Below are 24,754 nucleotides of genomic sequence, written 5' to 3' on the forward strand. Positions count from 1 at the left end.
ACCTTTACAATATTAAATCTGTTAAAATAATTTCCAGAATATTTTGGCATATAAATGAATTGAGCTGTGTATTCTTAATCATGTTTATGTGTGTCCACTGCTATTGATACTTTTCTTTGGATTTTATTAAACACCACATTACATTGTGTCAAGTATAAAAATATTTTGTTCCTAAAAAACTGAGATATGAACCATGAAATCCATTCTTTTTTTTTCTTAATTTTTTTCCAACATTTATTTATTTTTGAGACAGAGAGAGACAGAGCATGAATGGGGGAGGGTCAGAGAGAGGGAGACACAGAATCTGAAACAGGCTCCAGGCTCTGAGCTGTCATCACAGAGCCCGATGCGGGGCTCGAACTCACGGACTGCGAGATCATGACCTGAGCCGAAGTCGGTCGCTTAACCGACTGAGCCACCCAGGTACCCCTCCATTCTTAATTCTAGAGGACAAACTGCTGGTTACCAAAAGGGAGGTGGGTGAGGAGATAGGTTGACTAGATGCTGGGAATGAAGGGGTGCACTTGTGGTGATGAGCGCCGGATGGTATATGCAAGTGTTGAATCAGTACATTGTATGCCTGGAACTAATACAACACTCTATGTTCACTAACTGGAATTAAAATAAACACTTAAAAAATATTTTTTCCTAAGACTTAATTGCCATTTGCAAGTGAGATTTGAGATTTGTGCTTCTAAAAAAAAAAATGCCATTCAATCTGTGGTGTGACACATGCAAAGTTCATTTCAACCTGTATCCTAGAACAGTTTAAACATGGTGAGACCTGGTTTCACATATACAAAAAATTCCTCTCTAAAGCCATATGCTCTCTGAACCTGTACAAAATGGTAGTTTTTGTAGAGTCTAAAAAATTTCTTCAACAACATTTTGTCATCATTATGTGTATTGTTCAGTAGTCTTCTTGTTCCTTAATTAAATTTGCGAACGTATTTTAAAAAGAATAATGAATTGTATTTAATAATTAAATATATTAGCACAGAATTATAAACAACAATGACATATCACCTTGCAATTTCAATTATCAGAAGACATGAAACCCTTCTTATTTTTTCCTGAAGAGATCTGACAAGATTTTATATAAATTTTGAATGTGTTTTTTTCCCTTTTCTTCCACTTAATTTTATAGTCCTACTAAAATAATGAGTCCTTTAATTAAGCTAAAAATTATGGAGGTTCCCTGAAGTGTGGCAGCAAAGGAATGGAGGTATCAGTGACTGAAGGATGGGTTAGATGGGGAATCAGCAAATTGTCTTGATGGGGTTTTTGGAGTTGTCTTGACAAGGCCATTGAATGGGTCTTGTAATTGTAAAGCCTGGGCACAAATTGGTTGGTGAGTTTCTTGAGCCGCCATTAGGGATGTGCTATGAAAATTGTATGACAGAAACAGATGACAACATAGGCACAGTCTGTGTGGTGGTGCCTTGATGGTGTCTTGGGTGTAGACACGTCCAGGTGCTTGGCAGAGTAGAGCTTCACTGTGGTCTCATCTGAGATGTCTGAAAGATTGGTGGAAGCATCAGCTGGTTCTCGTAGTCCATGTGGGGCAGTAGCCAAATTGTCCCTGTTGGTACATTTCCAACATCTAGGTGAATCCAAGGTTGGTGAAGATATAGTAGGAATAGATCAATCCATAAAGCATCTGGGATGCCTGCTCGGTTAGGTCGCTCTGGTTAGGGTCGTCTCCAATCTCTTCATTAGGCTCCAGCTGTGGATGGGGAGGCACCTGCTCACTGAGTCCAGTGAGACTGAATTTGTTCTGGACGTAGTCTTCGTGTATTTCATAGAAGAACGCATTGCCACGGAGCCCATAGGACCAGTATCATTAACACTATTTTTCAGATGGTTAAATCACTTACTTTGAATTTATTTATTTTTCCATATCGATTTCCCAATGCTTCTTGGTGTCTATAATTTTGATTTTCTTGACTGTTCTTAAAAGTCTCTGAAAGCTCAGTTACTTGTTTTTCTTTTCATTCACAAAACATGTGGTAATTAAAGTTTTTTTCTACCTATTTTAATAAATTATTTATAAAAAGCAGTACATGGGAATGACATTTTTAATTGCTATGTCCTTAAAGTTTTTATTAATATAGTATTTATAGAGAAAAGTGCCCATATCAAAAGGGTTCAGCTTAATGGATTGACTTCACAATCAGAAGACAGGAGTTTAGTCAGAGTCAGATCAAAAATGCCATAAGCCTAGAACATTCTCATCCCAATCACTACTCCAGTTAACTACTCTCCTGATTTCTAAAACCAAAGACTAGTGTTGCCCTTTTTGTAATAATGTTAATAAAATGCATTATGCACATTGTAAATAACTGATGTAGGTCTTGTGAATATTCCTTAATTTTTTTATGGCTTCTCATATGACTGGACATTTATGTGGTAGTTTCCAGTTTGGGCTGATAAATAGTGTTATTATGAAAATTCTAGTACATGCTTTTCAGTGAACTCATGGCTATACTGCTGTTGGGTTCAGGTCTATACGGTGTGGAATTAATGATCTTTAAAAATGTGTGTGTTGTAGATACTGCAAACAGCTTTCTGAACTGGTTTCATGCCGAAGTTTTGAGGACATAATGGACTTTGATGTTTGTAAGGAATCTAAAAACTCAGCTTTTCCTTTTACACATTCAGAAACATGTGTGTTTAACTTTATAATATTTTATTTATTTTATTATCTCTTCAGAACCTGAATCAGCAACCCCGGGCTGAATAGGCTCTCCTGGTGATTCCCACTGCCTGCTAAAGTTTGAGGATCTCGGCGACAGTGACATCTTTACCCACCTGGTAGGGTCAGGGCTTTTTATCAATGGACTGGTATATTTTTCAATATTTCACCTAGGTTTACAACACAGGTATGACGGGTGCTAAGATTTCATTTTTTATTTTATTTTTTAATGTTCGTTCATTTTTTGAGGAAGAAAGAGAGAGAGAGAGAGAGTATGAGCACGGTAGGGGCAGAGAGGGAGACACAGAATCCAAAGCAGGCTCCAGGCTTTGAACTGTCAGCACAGAGCCGGATACGTGGCCGAAACTCGTGAACAGTGAGATCATCACCTGATCCGAAGTTAGAAGCTTAACCCACTGAACCACTCAGGCACGCCCAGTGTGGAGCCTAATGTGGGGCTTGATCTCAAGACCCTGAGATCAAGAGCTGACTGAGATCAAGAGTCAGATAGTCAACAGACTGAGCCACCCAGATGCCTCAAGGTTTTCATTTTAAAATGATTCCCTTTACAGTGTTAACTGTGAATGAATTAAAATGGAAAGTTTAGGGCCACCTGGCTGGCTCAGTCAAACATAGGACTCTTGATCTCTGGGCTGCCATCTGAGATCACAACCGATATTGCGTGTAGAGATTACTTAAAAACAAAACCTTTAACACAAAATAAAATAAAATGAAATGGAGAGTTTACTGAATCAGGGACTTTTATAGTCCAACCACCTCCCCCCAAATGCTAAAGACCTAATAAAGGAGTAATTGGGAAATCGGTACTTTCCACTTATATTTTTTGATAACTTTAACTGCTCTAAAAAAATAGTCTATTAATTTTGAAAATGTACTGCATTTTAATCTGCCTGTGCAATGCCTTTGGCAACTTGGACAAATAGTTAATAAGGAAAAGCCATTTTAATCATTTATTAGTTTTAAAAATATATATGTAGGTAATAGAGTTTTCTATCCCAAAATATATCTTCTTGTTCTACAGCTAAGGCTGAGCTATAAACATTGGCAAAGTTTTGTGGATTGTGCTTGAGTTACTAATTTCTAAAACTGAATTATCACGGGACTTTTTGTATCATATTTGGTTTTTCTTTTGTTAAATTTTATTTTTTGTATATGCTTTTATTTGCAGAAAGTGTTCTGGTGATTATCTGGCTAAGTTTTTCAAAAAAAAAAAAAAGAATAGTTATAGATTTAACAATACAAGAGATGGGGCCCCTGGGAGGCTCAGTCGGTTGAGCATCTGATTTTGGCTCGGGTCATGATCTCACAGCAGGTGAGTTCGAGCCCTGCATCGGGCTCTGTGCTGACAGCTCGGAGCCTGGAGCCCCTTGGGATTCTGTCTCTCTCTCTCTGCCACTAACCCACTCACATTCTGTCTCTGTCTCTCTCAAAAATAAATAAATAAACATTAAAAAAAAAACAATACAAGAGACAATTACATATGCTCAAAATAAACACATTCTAATGGGCAGACTAGTGAAATTTCCATTTTAATTAAAATATTTGACCTCAACTATAAATTTGATCTCTTAACAGCTCAACTATAAATGTTATAACTGTCATGAAAGGGACTTGAGAACTACTCCAAAGCAACAAGGAATAGAATCAAAAGTGTTATTTTTATATCACTCAAAAAATACCAGTTGAGTTTATTAATTCCAGTCTGTCAAAGTCATTGACATGCTGTATGAGACACAAAAAATAAGTTTGTAGACCTAAGCAAACCAATTTTTATTGTGATCAAATAATGGTGAATTAGGCCAGCTGAATGTTGTTTCCATACTGAAATTCATCTGCAATATATAAACACAACTTAGGACCAAATTGGTATTGAGGATGATGGATGGGGTTATTTTTTGATAAATAGCAGGATGTGTACTCCTTTTCATATTTTAAAGTGAAGTTAATAAGATTTTATGGTTTTTTTCTTGACCTTTGAGACTGTCATTTCATACCTAGTAGATCAATTCAGCACTGGTAACAGAACCAAACAAGTCAGTGTATATGTTAAGAAAGGTTTTGATTTGCATGGAAGGTGGTGACAGGAGTGTCCATGAGGTTATCAGGCCAACAGGTGATATTGACTGTCAGGAGTGTAGGTAGATATGACACAGTTTTATCCAGTGAGAATTCTGAGAAGGGAACTGAGATTATTTGGGCACAATAGTGTTCAGTGGGAGGAATTGGTCTTCTATGCCATTAGATAGCCCTGTTGTCTGAGACCCTGGTGTGAAGGCACCTTATTAGCTGACCGCATGTCGGGATAGTAATGGAGTCCTGTTATGACTCAGGAGTAACATGAGGGTATGAACAGACATCCTGAGGCTGGACCAGCTGTCATGAGGTTGGATCACGGAGGACATGCAAATGAATCGTCAGACTCGGTGGGGGTTTTATTCCAATGAGTGTATGGACAAAGGAATGGGGAATAACTTGAGGTTCCTCAGAACAGTTTTAAGAGCTGTGATCTGCTCCTTCTGATAAGCGTTCACGGCTACGCACCGAAGTCTTGGGAATGAAAGAGCCTGCAAACCCTCAACGTCGCCATGTGAATTTAAAGTTTAGATGTGTGTAAGGAGTTCAATATAACCTGACACCTTTACTGATGTTTCACTTTGCTGAAGGATGTGGGCACATCCATTCAGTGAGCCCCCAAGTTCAGGGAGTTGGGGTGGATGCAGATATAGCTGAGTGCCTGTTCACATGCTTCTCGCCTTGCTTGTCCTCCACTATGAATTCCAGAAGGAAAGAAAGCACACTATTGGTGTCCACATCGGACATACTCACCTTCTGCAATGGGAACATCCTCCTGACATTCTTGGTGATCATCATCTGGTTGGTGAGCTCTTTAGTGTACAGCTACTTTTAGCATTTTTAGGTTGATGAGAAAGGGTCACCTTTCTCCTTTCCAGCCTGCAGCTCTCCAAGGAAATCAGCTGGTGGTCCACCAGGTACTGCAAGTTCTTACACAAGTGCTGGATACCAAGGGAGCTTGTCCCCCTGGCAACCCCTTGCCATTTTCCAACTCTAACTCGACAACTGAGAACCATCTTTAACACCTTTCAAGGGCCATTCTTCTAAGAAGAGAAACTGAAACGGCCTGCAATTCTCAGGCATGGACCTGGGGCTAGGGTGACGGCCGGGTTTAGAAGGGAGGCAGAGGGATGGGGAGGTAAAGCTGGAGTTATCCCTCTTGAAGTCTGCAAGGCGTGACTAAAATAGGTCTTCGTGGCATTGGGTTTGCTTTAAACAATTAAAAATTAGACTATTGACCAGCATATTCATTAAGTGTACTAATAAGACTATTGATATCTGTGAAGCTCTTTTTTAATCAAAAAGAGCATTTTTAATGTGCCAAGATATAAATTATGGGTACTTCAGGATTATTGTATCATGGAAGTTCCCACAATATTGGATTTTTATGCTCTTTGTAATTATGGCGGCCACTGATAATTGAAGTTTGATTTGTGTTTATAAAGTTTCCTTAAAAGATTCTTATGAGAGCTGAAATGTTTGACAATTTAGAAGTTACAGACACTTTTAGAAGGCAACTTGGTAAGGTACCACATGCTGTGAACATTGCTATTTGTGCTTTCCAAGTCACACGGGGATGCCTGTGAACCTGACCTACACAAAGTAGTTATTTTGGTTCTTTAAACTAACTGCCTGCCAAACTGTTGAGGAAGCTTTTTGATTTGGGCAGTCGGCCACTTCAAAACAAATCAAAATATAATATTTGGTCTCTGAACTTACCTACATTCAAATCTTCGGATATGAATGCTAACTCAGATTGAATTTGGGGTCTAATTGTTTTTGATGTTCGTAGGCAGTTTGCATGAAATATATTTGATCAAACAGCTAACACAGGCTTCACTTCTTATTAGTTTGTTGTGTAATATCCCTTCTGGTGCTGTATTATTTGAAATAAAAAATTAGAGGATAAAATATTAGTATGTAGTTCCTACCCAGAGTAAGATAGACAAGATATGTATTAACAAGAGACACTGGTCTATTTCTGAGGCTATGCATGTATAGCTTACTGCTGAAATGTAAAAACATTTCAAAATGTGTTATTTACCGACAAAGTTTATGAGAAATGTGAATATGAACAGAATACATAAACTTACTAGTTTTTAATACAGTGGTATGGCATAGACTTGAAACAGTGACATAGATTTCAAGCAAACGAAGGTAGTTATGTTGATTCAAGGAGCTCTTTCCAATTTACTCATATTTTTTATTGTCTTAATTTAGAGCTAGCTTATATTCCTCCCTTCTCTCCTTCCTTCCTTCTTCCTTCTCTCTCTCCTTCCCCACTCCTTTGCTCTTTCTCTCCTTCCTTCCTTCCTCCCTCCTTACCTTTCTTTCTTTCTTTTATCTCTCTTCTTCTTTCCCTTTCCTTTCCTTTCCTTTCCTTTCCTTTCCTTTCCTTTCCTTTCCTTTCCTCTCCTCTCCTCTCCTCCCCTTTCCTCTCCTCTCTTCTCCTTTTTTCTTTCTTTCTTTCTTTCTTTCTTTCTTTCTTTCTTTCTTTCTTTCCCTTTCTTTTTCTTCCCTTCTTTCCTTTTCTTTATTTCTCTCCCTCTTTCACTCCTTTTCTCCTCCCTCCCCCTTCCTTCTTTCCTTCCTTCCTTCCTTCCTTCCTTCCTTCCTTCCTTCCTTTCCCCGAGTTTGTGTGCATTCTCTTCTATCCATAAAGAAAAAAATGAAAAGAGATATGAAAAACTCATAAACATGGTTATATATAAGAGGGTGCATGGTTGAGAAGCAGACTTGAAAATCAGTTCACAAAATATAACTTTTTATGCAGTTTTGATTCTGGAATCTTGCTGGTTCTTTACATAATTAAAAAGGCAATAAAAAGCAAGTTTTAAATAGTGTAGGAAAGTGAAAGTGATGTTTATTATACAGGCAACATAACCAAATAGAGACAATAACTTCATAATACTCAGTCGTTTATAATCTTAGGAACACAAAACTGCCAATAATCTTAAACCACACTCAGTTGTACTTTGATAGTTAATATTGTTATTTTGAATTTGACACTATAGTAAATATTCTAAGATAATTGAAATAATTCATTGTATCACATTCTCAATAATAGTTAAAGAGGTACAAATATGAAATTTAAAGAATTAGCAAAACTCTGATTTTCAATTTAACATAAACATATCAAAGTGGATTTATTTTTTTTTAATTCAATGTTTTCTAGCACTCTTCACTGAAAACTCTAGAAGCTAATAATCAATAGCAATGAATACTCTTTGTAACAAGGTATTGGTCTCTAAATACTATTTTTTAAAAAATGTGTAAATTTGTTTTATTTTATTGTGATAAGAATATTTAACATGAGATTTCTCCTGATAACACATTTTAACTATAAAAAACATCACTGTCGACTATAAAGACAATGTTGTATAGCAGAACTCTAAAACTTTGTCATCTTGCTTGAGTGAAAGTTCACACCTATTGACTAATAACTCTCCATTTCCTCTCCCCACCGCAGTCCCTAGAAACTACTATTCTACTCTTGGATTCTATGAGTTTGACTACTATAGATACCTTATATAAATCAAATCATGTAAAATTTGTCTATTTGTGACTGGCTTGGTTTACTTATAATAATGCTCTCAAGATTCTTCTCTGTTGTCACAGATAACAGATTTTTCCTCTTTTTTCAGGCTGAGTAATAATCCACTGTAGGTATATACCACATTTTCTTTATTTATCTGTCAATAGACATTTAGGTTGTTTCTTGGCTATAATAGCAATGAAATAAACATGAGACAGGTAACATCTCTTCAAGATTCAGATTTCAGGTATTTTGGAATAATGTCCAGAGTGGGAGAGCTGAATTATATGGCAGTCCTATTTTTAATTACTTTAGGGGACTTTATGCTATTTTCCATACTGGCCATACCATTTTGTATTCCTACAAACAGTGTGCAAGGGTTACAATTTCTCTACATCCTCACCAACACTTGTTGTCTTTTTTTTTCTTTTAATATAATAGCCATCCAAAAAGATAAAGTGATATTTCATTGTAGTTTCGATTTGCATTACCCTAATGATTAGTGGCATTGAAAAAAAAAATTCATATGCCAGTTGGCCATTGTATGTCTTTCTTGGAGAAATGTCAAGTCCTTAGGCTATTGTTGAATTGGGTTACTAACTTTTTTTTTTAATTTGAAATATAGGAATTCCTTATATGTTTTTGAGATTATCCCCTTATCAAATATATGGTTTTCAAATATTTTCTCTAATTCATGGTTGCCTTTTAGTTTGTTGACTGTTTCTTTGGCTGTGCAGACTTTATAGTTACATGAAGTCCCACTTGCTTATTTTTGCTTTTGTTGCCCGTGCTTTTGGCATCATATTCAAAAAATAATTTCTGAGACCCATATCATGAAGTTTTGTCCTGTTTTCTCCTAGAGGTTTTATATTTCCAGGTCTTACATTTAAGTCATTAATACATTTTGAGTTGGCTCCATATGTAACGTTCCATTCCATTCTTTTTCATGTGGATACCCACTTTTCGCAACACCATTTGTTGAAGAGACTCTCTTTTTTCCCTTGTGTGTTATTCAAACCCATGTCAAAGATCAGTTGATTTTATGTGTGCAAAAATCACACATGTGTTTATTATTGGGTTCTCTGTTCTGTTCCATCTGTGTGTATGCCTGTCTTTATGTCAGTACCATGCTGTTGTAGGTCCTGGAACTTTGTAATTTATTTTGAAATCAGTGTGATACCTCCAACTTTGTTCTTCTCAAGTTTGTTTAATTTTCACATATTGATGAATTTTCTGCTGTTGATTTCTAGTTTCATTCCACTGTGGTTGAAGAAGATACTTGGTAGGGATTTAAGCTTCTTAAATTTGTTAAAACTTGTTTTGTAACCTAACATGTGGCCTATCTTGTCAAAAAACATGTACAGTTTAAAAGAATGGGTATTCTGCTGCTGTCGGGTAGAATGTTCTATATATGTCTGTATATCCATTTGGTCTATTGTGTTATTCGGATCCTCTTTTTTCTTATTAATCCATTTGGATGTTCTTTCCATTATTAGAAGTAGAATGTTGAAGTTGTCTACCATTATTGTACTGTTTTTCCCATCAGTTCTGTCAATGTTTCCTTTGTATATTTAGATGGGCTGAATTTGTATGTATATATATTTGTAATTGTTTTATCTTCCCAGGGGATTGACCCTACTAATATTATATCATGTCATTTTTTTGTCTTTTGGAACAGTTTTTCCTCAAATTGATAATAAATATTAAGTGTAATTTATTATCACAAGTTCATGAAATATATATTTTATTATTTTCTCATTTTTGAAAACTTGTATTTATAATCATAGTTATTCATATTTGATAAATACATTCAAAGTATTTATAAAACATTTAAAATTTATAAATGGAGGGGCGCCTGGGTGGCGCAGTCGGTTAAGCGTCCGACTTCAGCCAGGTCACGATCTCACGGTCCGTGGGTTCGAGCCCCGCGTCGGGCTCTGGGCTGATGGCTCAGAGACTGGAGCTTGTTTCCGATTCTGTGTCTCCCTCTCTCTCTGCCCCTCCCCCGTTCATGCTCTGTCTCTCTCTGTCCCAAAAATAAATAAAAAACGTTGGAAAAAAAAATTAAAAAAAAAAAATAAATAAAATTTATAAATGGAAATGTATTACTCAATTTTTTTTCTTGATAATGGAGAAATTTAAGCGAAACCAATAAGATTTTTAATTCATAAATGTGGTAATAAAATTGAATATAACTTTAAAGTATTGGATAAATATAATTAAAGAATAAAATAAACCTGATAATAAGAATAAGTGCTTTATTATTATACATTTAAATTATCCTGATTACTATTTTAAAATACATTTATATATATATTTGCATTGCAAATTTATAGCTAAGATTTTAGCTATATTAATATTGTGAATATTGATAGATCTGATTATTCTGTTGGATAATGGAATATAGTCTTTCATCCAATTATTTAATTTTCCTCATCCTTATGAGATAAAAAAGTTAATATTTCTAAATTTGCTATTTTTTGTATGTGTTTTATAAAAAGTTATATTCAGTCATAGCTTAAATGATTAAATTCAAAATGAAAAATATTTCAAGACCTTTATTATCTTGATAATTTGGGCCCTTTTAAAAATAAATCACTTGTTTTTAGCAAAGATACCCTTATTAGGAAATTATAATTGCTATTGAAAAATTAAAACAAATGATCAACGATTACTTTTGATTATATTTGTTATTGGGAGAAAGGAATTATAGAAAACTAATCAAACAGAAAAGAAAAATTACATTTTTTAATTTGTAAAAGAGTGTTATATGGTGCTCAGGTGTAAAAATCAGCAACATCATAGGTAAATATTATAGAATAGTATAGAATAATACTATAGAATGAACTAAAAAATGCCTGGATAATTATTTCAGACAATATAATTGTGGGGTTTGGGATAGGATTGAAAGTACCAGCTATGCTTTACTGGAAAAAAAAAAGAAAAGAAAAGAAAAAAAAAAAAGAAAAGAAATGGCAACTTATATTCTATTGCCAAAGAACTGGAGGATTTAAGTAGAATAACTGGATGATTTATTCCACAGGCACACATTTTTAAATATCGATGATGACTTCAGTAAAACTAGAGAGATTTTAAGATTCTTAACTTTAAATATTAGAAATGGGGGCTCACAGCTCAGAGCCTGGAACCTCCTTGGGATTCGGTGTCTCCCTCTTTCTCTGCCCCTCCCCCGCTCACACTCGGTTTCTCTCGCCTTCAAAAATAAAAATAATAAATATTAAAACAAATTTTAAATATTAAAAATGATCATGATTATACTTTGCATGCTAAAATTATTTAAATCTTACTTTTAATTTTACATTCCCGATGAAAGGAACTCTCTTTTATTGTAGCTACTTTAATGATATCATTTTTGATACAAAACAAAAGTTTTCTACCTAAAAACTGTAATTAATTAAATTAAAGGCACATTCAAGTTGTGAGTGTGGCCATTTAGACTATGAAGTCATAAAAAGGGTTCAACAATCCACTTGGTGGAAATTTATTTATTTATTTTTTTAATTTCTTTTTTTTTATGTTTATTTATATTTGAGACAGAGACAGACAGAACATGAACGGGGGAGGGTCAGAGAGAGAGGGAGACACAGAATCCGAAGCAGGCTTCAGGCTCTGAGCTGTCAGCACAGAGCCCGAAGTGGGACTCGAACCCACGGACAGCGAGATCGTGACCTGAGCCGAAGTTGGACGCTTAACCGACTGAGCCACCCGGGCGCCCCCACTTGGTGGAAATTTAGTCTAATTGAGAACAGTTATTTTGTTTACTTGTAATTCACATGATGTATGCTTATAAATAGAAGTGGCTGCTAGCCAAGTCACTAGGTAGGTGATATTTCAAATTCAGCAGTAAATGCAAGGGAAGAAAGCATTTTTGCACATAAAAGATGCTAGAAAAAGTGTTTTTATGCACGATTCCAGTTTCGTAAATCTTTTGCATTTTCAATTGTTTAGATGAATTCACCAGCAAACATTCTGACGCCACAAATGGCTATTGTTTTTAAATAAATCAGGTTATACTTTTAAAATGTTAATTGTTATGAATTCATACATGCACATTAAAGAAATCGCAGTGAAGGATGCCATAATGGAAATTAACAGTCTTACACTATTTCTTCACTTCTAGGTCTTCTCTCCAGGGGACTTATTCAATATTGGCTATATTTTGGTTATTTCTTTCACAAAATAATATTTAAGTTATTTTCTGAATTTATCAAAATCAGATCACATGTATTACTCCCCTGAAATCAAATATAAACAGTTAGCTTGTGCAAGTCCCCTTCTCCATCTCTGTGTTTGACAATTATTTTTTGTTTGGGGTTTTCCAACAATTATCTTTTTTTTTTTTTTTTTTTTTTAATTTTTTTTTTTCAACGTTTATTTTTATTTTTGGGACAGAGAGAGACACAGCATGAACGGGGGAGGGGCAGAGAGAGAGGGAGACACAGAATCAGAAACAGGCTCCAGGCTCTGAGCCATCAGCCCAGAGCCTGACGCGGGGCTCGAACTCACGGACCGCGAGATCGTGACCTGGCTGAAGCTGGACGCTTAACCGACTGCGCCACCCAGGCGCCCCCAACAATTATCTTTAAATATTTTTTAAAGAGACGTTTATTTTCTAAAAAAAAAATTTTTTTTTTACATTTTATTTATTTATTTATTTATTTATTTATTTATTTATTTGAGAGACAGAGAGAGACAGAGCACAAGTGACAGAGGGGCAGAGAGAGAGGAGACACAGAATCCGAAGCAGGCTCCAGGCTCTGAGCTGTCAGCACAGAGCCCAACGCGGGGCCAGAACCCACAACCCATGAGATATGACCTGAGCCAAAGTTGAATGCTCAGCCGACTGAGCCACCCAGGCGCCCCTAACAATTATCTTAAATACAAACAATATAACTAAACCTCAATTCATATTTCTATCATCTTTTCATTTGGTTTCTATACTTTACATGATCATATTAATGCCCTTCATTTTCTACAAAGTTTTCTTCACAATCTGCTTTGTGTTAGTTTCAGCTTTATGTTTCACAGCTCTTAGGTTTTCATTCTCTCCTTTAAACATAACATCTCTTGGCCTCAAGATTGACTCTTAAAGTGAAAGCCAATAAACAATATTTGTATTATTATGGTTGCAAACAGATTGAGTAATAAAATAGCAGTTAGATTTCCATCCCTAAAAATTCAGTCATAATCCAAATATAACTTGAGGGACGATGTTAGGCTAAAAGGATTTCCTCAACTGGTAAAAAGTCATTTTAAACAAGTTTAGAGAACAGTGCTCTTCCTCAGTTTGTGATTTTTGGAGTTTATATTGACCATTTAAGAAATTGCATTGTTCTGCTTTTATCCTAAACATTTTTTCAGTTTCCATTATGCTTGTCATTGTGTTCTACTACCATTTTTTTTTCTCAAAAGTACCTGTAATGGTCTGCACTGGAATTGCATTACTTGCTCTGTTGGGTTTTCCATCTCTCTTTCTTCTCTTTTTCACTTTGACTTTCTTCTGTTTAATTTACATGTCAGAGGCCAATTTATCTTTTTTAAAAATGAATTTGGCTTTTATTGTCAAATCTAAGCTGCACTTCGGATTCCAAAGACGTAAATTCACAATGAAAGATCTTCCTAAACTGTGAAATTAACATGTAACATTTCTGAGTCCTGAACTCTATGTACATATGTGTATGTATATGCATTGTATTAATATATACATGTATATATGTATATATAGTTTTATGCATATATATATATGTATGCATATATAGTTTTATGCACACAGACACACATGTAATTAGATAGTATGTGTTCCCTCAGCTGACTGGCAAATAGGTCTGTCTTCTAGGTAGCTCCATGCAGATATGAGTCTTGCTAGATGAGATGATGCATAGAGAAATCTTTTCTTTTGCTGTGATCATAGCAGTTGGCCTAGCTTTTGAGAACATAAACACCAAACTGACAAAGCCTTTATTTATGATATCAGCATTCAGACTACTAATCTTATTTAGAATTTAAATGTTATTATTTTTTTAATAAAATGCTCATTCTGAGATAATTGCAGATATCTTAGCAGTTGTAAGAATATAGAAGGATTTTATGTACCCATTACCCTGTTGGTCTCAATGCCAGGATATTGGCTTTGTTACTGTCAATACAGAGAACAATTCCATCACCCCAAAGATCTCTCAGTGTCTTTTGTGACACATGTACTTCTGTGTCCTTTCATAGACACATGTCCTTCTTCATTAACCCTTGACAAGCATTTATCTGTTCTCCATATTTATGATTTTGGCAGTTCAAAAATGTTATAAAAATGGAATCCTATAGGTATATGAACTCTGGGAAGTTTGCATACTGTAAGATTCTTTCACTCAGTTTTGTAACTTTGTTTTTTTTTTCCCTCAACATAATTCTCTGGAGGTTCACCCAAACTGTGTTTATCAGTGCACCTCTCCTACTTACTGCTGAGTAATAGTCTATAAATTAACCATTCACCCGCTGAAGAACAATCTGGGTCAGTTTGGGCTTTGAGGTACAAATAAAACTGCTACAAACATACGGACATGGATTTATGGGTGAACATGAATTTTCATTTCTCTGAAATAAATGCTTAGGAGCACAATTACTGGATCACGTCATAATGCATTTTTTTTTTCATAAGGGACTGCCAAACTAATTTCCATAGTGGCTGAAGCACTTTGGATTTCCACCAGCAAGCGATATATGAGAAGTTTGGTTTATCTTCACCGGTCTGTGGTGTTCTCATATAGTGACAATGTTTTGCCTATTATTGCAAATGGATAATCATTTCTTATTGTAGCTTTAATTGGCATTTCCTTAATTACCCATGTTTCTGCACATCTTTTTGCGTGCTTATTTGCCATCTGGACATCCTTTTAAGTGAAATATGTCTTCATGTCTTTGGTCTAATTCCTAATTGTGCTATTTATTTATTTGTTTGCTTATTATTTATTTAATTACTGTTGAGCTTTGATAGTTCTTTTTTTTATTTATTTTTTTTTTTTTCAACGTTTATTTATTTTGGGGACAGAGAGAGACAGAGCATGAACGGGGGAGGGGCAGAGAGAGAGGGAGACACAGAATCGGAAACAGGCTCCAGGCTCTGAGCCGTCAGCCCAGAGCCTGACGCGGGGCTCGAACTCCCGGACCGCGAGATCGTGACCTGGCTGAAGTCGGACGCCTAACCGACTGCGCCACCCAGGCGCCCCAAGCTTTGATAGTTCTTTATATATTATACATACTAGTTTTTTTTTTTTTTTTTTTTTTTTTTTGGTCAGATACATGGTTTACAAATATTTCTCCCATTTTACAGTCTGCCTTATGCTATTAACAAGTTTTTCAGAGAGCAAAAATGATTTTAGTTCGTATGGACGCCAATTTATCTTTTTCTAAAATGAATTTGGCTTTCACTGTCAAATCTAAGCTGCGCTTCGGATTCCAAAGAACTTCTCCTAAGTTTTTGTTAAAAGTTTTACATTTTGCATTTTAAACTAATTCCATAATCATTTTGAATTAAATTTTGCATGAGGCTGTGATTTACTTAAGCCAAGGCTTTTTTTTTCCCCCATCAAATTTTGGCACTGTTGGTTGAAAAGGCGTTCTATTCTCCATTTAATTATTTTTAACTCTTGTAGAAATCATTTGGGCATATTTGTGTGTTTCTTACTAAATCCTCTACTCTCTTCTATCGACCTACGTATCTATGGATCCACCAATGACACACAATCTTCATTATTATGAGTACCATACCAAGCCTTAGAATTGAGTAGATTGATTCCTTCTATATTCTCCATTTTCCAAATTCTTTTTATCCCTTCTGGTTCCTTGGCTGTTTTCCATATATATTTTAAAATAAACTGGTGTATACAAAATCCTCACTAGTGTTTTGATGAAAATTGGTTTAAACTTACATATCAATTTTGAAGAATTGACATCTTTACTGATATAAACTGCATTGTGTCTTCCCAAAACTGATATGTTGAAGTCTTAATGCCTCAAATTTAACAGTCTGAGAATGTGACTACATTTAGAGATAGGGTCTTTAAGGAGGTTATTAAATGACAATGAGGTAATTAAGGGAGGCCCTAAGCCAACATGACTGGCAGTTGTGTAACAGACACACAAGAGGAAAAATGTCAAGATGTAGAGAAAAGATGGCCATCCCCAAGCCAAGGAGAAAGGCCTTGGACAAAGTACAACCTTGTTGACACCTTAATCTTAGACTATTAGTCTTTAGGATTATGAGAAACTACAGTGGTGTCATTTAAGATATTTTGTCTGTAATACTTTTTTATAATAGACCTTACAGACTAACACACTTACTAAAAGTTGAAAATTTCAGTCTACAAACACTGTATTTCCATTTTTGGGAAACTTTTTTATGTCTGTCATTAGCAGTTTACAGTTTTTTGATGAAAGTCTTGCAAATATTTTACAGCTACTTTAGATTATTTAATTTTTGAGTGATTTTAAATTACATCACATTTTAATTTCAGGGTTCATTTGTTCATTCCTGGCATGCAGAAATATAATTAGTATTATATGTTTTTCTGGTATCCTCTAACCTTGCTGAATTTATTAATTTTAGAAGAGTACTTTTTGAATGTATGTGTATAACTAGACTTTGGCTTGTGTATAATTATGTCATCTGCAAATAGAGAGAGTTTTATTTTGTCCTTACTCATGTATCTGTCTTTTCATTATTTTTCTTGCCTTATTACACTTGCTAGAACTTCTCATACTATATTAAATGAGAGTGGTGAGACTGAATATCTCTTTGTCTTACCTTGAAAGAAATAATTCAGTCTTTCACCATGAAGTATAACGTTAACTGTGTGAGTTTTGATTTTGATTTTCTTTCTGTTTTTGAAGATCATATTCATTATTTAACAAGTGGAAACAATTTCCTCTCTATTCGTATTTTTCTGGGAGTATTTTGTTTGGTCATTTGTTTTTCCATCATCAGTGGGTTGTAAAATTTGTCACATGCTTTTTCTACATTGAATTATATGACCGTGCAATTTTTCTTCTTTAGAACGTTAATTGGATGCATTACATGGACAGTTTCCAAACACTGAATTGGTCTTGCATGCTGAAAATAAATATCAGTTGGTAATAGTGTAAAATTCTTTTTTATATTGCCATATTTTACTCATTAATATTTTGCTAAGGATTTGAGTACCCATTTCATAATGGGCATTTATATGTTGTTTCTTTTTGTGTATTAGCTTTTTCATGTTTGGATATTACTGTAATAATATGCCCATAAAATGAAGCTGCTGCTTCTTCTATTTTCTGGAAGAGATTTTGAAGAATAGACCTTAATTTTTCTCCAATTATTTGACAAGACACCACATACAGCTAAAGAGTTTCTTTTTGGCAGTTTGTTAATTACACATTCAATTCCTTTGTTGGTGCCCTATTTCATAGGGGATATTACGTAGTGTTTCTTAAGGAATTAACCAATTTAATTTAATACATCATATTTATGTGGGTGGAGTTGTTCATAGCTTATACTTATTAACCTTTGAGGTCTGTAAAGTCTATAGTAATATCCCTTTATCTGACTTTAGTCTTCATAAATTGTCTTTTTACTTTGTCAGACTTGTTAGAGGTTGGGCAATTTTGTTGATCTTTTCAAAGAATCAGCTCTTTGTTTCAGATTTTCTCTATCATTTTTCTGCTTTAAAAGAAATTTTTTTTTAATGTTCACTTATTTTTGAGAGAGATACACACAGAGTGCCAGCAGGAGAGGGACAGAGAGAGAGGGAGACATAGAATCTGAAGCAGGCTCCAACTTGGAGCTGTCAGAACAGATGAGATGCGGGGTTTGAACTCACAAAAGGCGAGATCATGAACTGAGCTGAAGTCGGACGCTTAATCGGCTGAGCCACCCATTAAAAGGAGCCATCCCTCTTTTAATTACTATTATCTTTATGATTTCCTTTATTATGCTTGCTTCAGATTTACTCTGTTCTTCAGTTTCCCGTTTTCTGAAGTATGCCATTATTGTTATTATTTTTCTCTTAGCATTCTTTTAAGAGTGTTCCACAAGATTTGATATGTTATATTTCATTTTTATGCAGTTCAATTCATTTTTTAAAGTTTCCCTTAAGACTTTCTCTTTGATCCATGGATTACTTAGATATGTTTTGTTTAGCTTCCAAATGTTTGAAGATTTTACTATTACCTTTCTGTTATTGATTTCTAGTTTGATTCTTTTGTGGCTGGAGAAATTATTATGTATGACTTCAACTCAACTTTTTTTTATCTATGCTATATGGTCCAAGATATGATCCATATTGGTACATGTTCCATGGCACTTGAAAAGAACATGCATTCTGCTCTTGTTGAATGCCATAGTCCATATCAATACTATCATGTTTTTGAGTTCTTTATCCTTGAAATTGATAGTTATTCTATCAATTGAAAGGAATGTTGGAATCACCAGCTATAATCTGTGGATGTGTTTCTTTTTTTGTCAGGTATGCTAGTTTTTGTTTCATGTGTTTTGTAGCTCTGTTATTTGCTACATACACATTTAGAATTGTCATGCCATACTGGTTCATTTATCATAATAAAATTCTCTCCCTGTCTCTGATAATTTTGTTTGCCTTAAAGTCTACTTTTTCTGGGCTCCTGGGTGGCTCAGTTGGTTAAGCAACAGACTGGCTCAGGTCCTGATCTCATGGTTCGTGAGTTGGAGCCCCGCAGTGGGTAAAGCTTAAGTACCATTTCAGATGAGCCCTGCTTCTTTCTCTCCCTCTCTGCCTCTCATGGGATTCTCTCTGTCTTCTCTTTCTGCCTCTTGCTCACTTGAGCCCTCTCTCTCAAAATAAAAAATAAAACCTACTTTTTCACATATCAGTATGATGACTCTTGCATTATTTGCATAAAAATACATTTTTCCGGGGTGCCTGGGTGGCGCAGTCGGTTAAGCGTCCGACTTCAACCAGGTCACGATCTCACGGTCCGTGAGTTCAAGCCCCGCGTCGGGCTCTGGGCTGATGGCTCAGAGCCTGGAGCCTGTTTCTGATTCTGTGTCTCCCTCTCTCTCTGCCCCTCGCCCGTTCATGCTCTGTCTCTCTCTGCCCCAAAAATAAATAAACGTTGAAAAAAAAATTAAAAAAAAATACATTTTTCCATTGTATTTGTTTCAACATACTTGTATTGTTTTACTTTAAGTGTGGTTCTTGTAGAGGGTATATAGTTGGGTGATTTTTTTTTAAGGTTATTTATTTATTTTGAGGGGCTAGGGGCAGACAGAAGGAGAAAAAGAGAATCCCAAGCGAGCTCCAGGCTGTTAGCACAGAGCCTGACTTGGGGCTCAAACTTACAAACCATGAGATCATGCCCTGAGTCAAAGTCAAGAGTCAGAGGCTTAAACCATCTAAGCCACCCAGGCACCTGAGGGGTGTTTTTTAATCCACTCTGTCAATCCCTCTTAAGTAGTGTAGTATATAATTTACATTTTACATAATTATTGGCATATTTAGGTTAGGTCTGTCACTGTATTTTTCTTTCTGTGTGTTCTTTGTTTTTTGTTTTGTTTTGTTTTGTTTCTTTTTTGTGCCTTCGTATTGGTTATTTGAACATGTTCCACTGGAATTTCATTTTGATTTAGCAGGTGTTTTAGAGTGTATCTCCTAGTATACTCTTGTAGGGGCTCTCCATATTATATACACATAACTTAGAACAGTCCCTGGTGACTGGTGTATCATCCTTTTAACAATTTGAATAAAACTTAGAATTCTTGCCCTCTATTAAGTGAGCTTACACTCTCCAATTATTAACACAGCTATCTTAAATATTTCCCACCCATATATTTATAACTACGTTGAATAATGATGTAATTATTGCTTCAGCCATTAATCCTAATTTAGAAGACACAAGAAGCGTGTTGAATATAGACATTTTTGGTTTGCTTCCTGTGTCTTTTTGTTTTTTTTTCTAATTTCCAAGTTTTCTTCTTTTACCACTTCTTTTATAGTTAGTAAATTTCTTAATGTTTCATTTTTTTTTTTTTTTAAGAGTAGATCTGCTGGCAACAAATCTCTTAGTTCTCTTTTATTTGGGAAGATTTTCTTTTCGTTCTTAAAGGATATTCTCATTGGATATTAGATTCTGGGTTGACAGTTCTTTTCTTTCAGCTTTTAAAAACTATGTCACTGTGTTCTACCTTCTACCCTTCTCTATGAGAAATTGGCTATTCCTATTTGCTTTTTCTCATTCATATTCTCCTTTGTTTTTGTTATTGTTTTTCCCCTTTTAGGTAAGCTTTTTATTTCTACTTCCAAGACTCTTTTGTCTTTAGTTTTGAGAAGTTTCAGTACAAGGTGTCTCAGTGTGCCCTTTTTCTCTTCTCCTTCAACGGAAGAAATGAAGCCACCATTTTCTCTATATTATTTTTTGGGAATAAAACATTTATTGTCTAAGAATTTTCTAGGTTGCTAGGCTGCTCTTTCTGGCCTGTTAGCTCAAGAGAGCAGGCTTTTATCATGACTTTTTTCTCGACCTGTGGCAATTTGCTGGTTTCTAACTTTTTGAGCTGCAAGTCTGAGATATGTCACTCACCACTATGTTATTCTTTCTGTGAATTCCTTCTCTTCATCTTTCAGAGTCTCTTTGAGTTTGCTTTATATATATTACCCAGAGTTTTTAGTTGTACTTAGTGAGTGGAATCGGAAAAAGTACATCTGCTCCATGCTGCGAGAAGTCCAAAATTAAATGTAAACTAATTAAAACAAAATTAAATGATAGTAAAAATTACATTAAAGTAAAATTATTTTTTTAAAATTTTTTAATGTTTATTTATTTTTGAGAGAGAGAGAGAGACCTGGAGAGACAGAGAAAGAGGGAGACTGGAATCCAGAGCAGGCTCCAGACTCTGACCTGTCAGCTGGGCTCGAACTCACAAACCATGAGATGACCTGAGCTGAAGTCAGACGCTTAACCAATTGAGTCACCCAGGTGCCCCAGTAAGTAAAATTAAAATTTAAGTCCATAGGCATGTTACTTATACTTAAAGTAGCCACATGTGACCAGTGGTTACCATCTTGGACACAAGAAGTAATATAACATTTACAACATCTCTAAAATATCTAATTTGCGGTGCTGCTTTAAAGGTTAAGTGTACTAATGTTTTGTTTTGGGGAAAATGCCTGATGCTTCCATCAGTAGGTTGGTAGGAAGTGTATTCATTAGATGACTAGTATAGTTGTCTCATTAAAAAAAATACTTTTTAATAAGTTCGTCTGTTTCATTCATATTTCTTCATTTGCCCCTGCTCCTCTTGACTCTGAGCACAAAGCTTGCAATATGCAAGAACAGGTAGATGGGCTGTTTACTTTACCCTTGAGGATCAGGCTGTCGTCACTCTTCTTCTTTGTCGATTAATCGCTATCACATAATTTCCAACTTCTTAAAACTTTATTCAGGGGTACCTGGGTGGCTCAGTCATTTGGGCTTCCGACTTTGGCTCAGGTCATGATCTCACCGTCTGTGAGTTCGAGCCCTGCGTCGGGGTCCATGCTGACAGTTCAGAGCCTGGAGCCTGCTTCAAATTCTGTGTCTCCTTCTCTCTCTGACTCTCCCCCGTTCACGTTCTGTCTTTCTCTGTCTCAAAACTAAAATGAAACATTAAAAATTTTTTTTAAACTTTATTCAGGTTTTTTAATAATTTCTGTTCTTTTAGGGGTGCCAGGGTGGCTCAGTTGGTTAAGTGTCAGACTCTTGATTTCAGCTTAGGTCATGATCTCAAGGTCTTGAGATGGAGCCCCTGTCAGGCTCCACACTGAGCTTGGACTTTGCTTAAGATTCTGTCTCTCCCTCTTTCTCTGATTCTCCCCTGCTAGCTCTCCCTCTCTCTCTCTCAAAACAATAATAATAAATATAATAGTAATTCTTTGTTTTTATCTATAAGTGCTTCTTAGGAACACGGGAATAAAGCCTAATTCTAGTATGATTTCTTTAATGACAAATAGCAATATATTACTTCTGTTCAAGAAAGTATGCAATGGATTCACTTTTTTTTTTAATGGTTCCCAATATAAATACACATTATACATACTATTTTTGTTTATTTTATTAAGAAATTATATTCTATTCAAAAAGTGCAGAAAAACTAACTAAATATCCACAAAATAGGAATTCATTATTGAATAAATGCATTGCATGCATAATTTCTATGCATTTTTATTTTTATTTTTGCTATAACATATCCAATTTAATAGAACTATAATTAGATGAATGATTTGAAGTAATCCACTCAGAAAAATACACAATTTTAATAATCTGATATTTTATGTTTTTGAAATAGTTTTCTGCCTTAGGTTAATAACCCCATTTATGAAAATTAAAATAGAATTTAAAAATATGAATTTCATTCAGCATTAGAATGAAAAATGAGATTATAATGAAACTAAATTATCATAGATATGAATTATCAATTGAAATGTGGATAAAACATGTTTATCATAATAATAATTTCCATGGGCAGGATATGTTAAATGTCATTTTTAGTTTTTTTTAATAAAAACTGAATACAAATTATGGTTACTAATAAGCTCATGAATTTATTTTCCAATTTCCTTAAAAAAAATTTTAATGTTTATTTATTTTTGAGAGAGAGAAAGAGAGAGAGCATTAGTGGGCAAGGTGCAGAGAGAGAGGGAGACAGAATCTGAAGCAGGTTCCAGGCTCTGAGCTGTCAGCACAGAGCCTGACATGGGGGGCTCAAACTCACAAACCACGAGATCATGACCTGATCCGAAGTTGTAAGCTTAACCAACTCAACCACCCAGGTGCCCCTATTTTCCAGTTTTCTTTACATTGATCTTGATTTTTAATTCTTCATATCTTTCTTTTTTTGTTTATTTTATGTAGTTTTGTGTGTATATTTATTTTATGATATTTAATGAAACTCTCAAATGTTATCTCTCTTTATTATTGCTTTCAAGGTAGTATAATTCCAGTGGTAGGAAAGAAAAAAAAAGGTATAAAGAATAATAATAGTATTAGGAAAATCAAATGAAATAATACAAGTAACATTATGCAAGGAAACACAGTTGCTAAGTGTGAAATTTACATCTTTCTATCTGTTGCTTTATGTCTATGTCTGGGGGTGGGAGTGCAGGAGGGAAAGAATAAAGGGAGAGGAGGTAGGCTGGGGATAAATAGGATTTCCATTTCCAAATTCACGTCCTTAGAAAAGAGTGTAGACTAGATTTTGGTGGATTTGGCTGAAAAACCACAATCCAAGATGTCTAAAGTTCTTTTTGAAGGGTATTGGGTGATTTGAGTCTGAGAAAGCTGTTAAGCATAGAAAAATTGAGCTTTTCATAAAGACAAGACTCCTTTTTTGGAGAAGGGGTCAAAGTTAGGGATTCTGGAAACCGAAAGAAGCTGGCTGAATACTTCTGCTACTTTTACCGTGATGGTTGTGGCCACCTTGCTTACCTTTCTTCGACTTTCATTAAATAAAAATTAATCTTCGTATTTTGGCAGGAGTGGGGGTGGATGGAAATGGGTGTACCTCTGTTGATTAAAAAAAAAAATCCCTTATGTATCATGATCTAATCAATTGATTTCAGCTCCATCCTCCCCCTTTTCTTACTTTATTACTGTCTAGCCTTCTCTCCCAGGAATTTCAGACCTTGTTATTCATAAATGGCATAACTTTGTGCATGCTGTATCTTTATACTTAAAAGTTTTCTTTATAATCAAAAGATAGCTTGGCTGATTGTAAAATTATTGCATCACAGTTCCTTCCTCTCAGTGTATTTTAGACAGTGATCAAACTGTCTTCTTGCATCGAATAGTACTGTGAAGAAGTTGAATCCAGCTTGATATTTCACACTAGTAGGAAACATGATTTTTTCCCTTGTCTACTCCTAGGATTCTTTCTTTGTATTTGAATTCTAACATCTTTACCAGAACATGCTTTGATTTAAAATGTTAGGTATGAAGGTTAGGTATCATTATTTCTTGGAAATCTCTGAGCCCCTAAGGCTGCACATTCAGTTTGCATTTATTTCAGAAAAGTTTTGTTTTTAATTATACTTTAACTCCACATTTTTAATATTTCATTTGCTTAATTCTTAAAATAATAATAGTGCATGTTAGATGTACCTCGTTTTTTGAGTCTACCATTCTTTCTATCATATTTACATTCCTCTTTTTCCTTTTACCTCCCTCCCTTGCTCTCTCTGATCAGTATTCTTATAACTACTTATGACTAATTTTTTCCACTTATAATAGGCATTTATTTTCTTCAGCAAATTTTTATTTTATTGTTTTGTTTGTTCTGTCATAACATTTTCAACTTTCCTGCATATTCTTTGAGCATTATTTAAGTCTTCTTGGCATACTTGTTTCTCATTGTTCAAATTTTACTTATT

General features: G+C 34.9%; 1 pseudogene; it reads right to left on the minus strand.

Annotated features, from left to right (window-relative positions):
* Nucleotides 1–1,185: 1,185 nt before the first annotated feature.
* LOC112860435 (casein kinase II subunit beta-like) lies at nt 1,186–1,840 on the minus strand (annotated as a pseudogene).
* Nucleotides 1,841–24,754: the final 22,914 nt, after the last annotated feature.

This window comes from Puma concolor, chromosome A1 (genome assembly GCF_028749965.1).
Source record: "Puma concolor isolate L17-30 chromosome A1, mPumCon1.1.hap2, whole genome shotgun sequence".
Taxonomy (NCBI): Eukaryota; Metazoa; Chordata; class Mammalia; order Carnivora; family Felidae; genus Puma; species Puma concolor.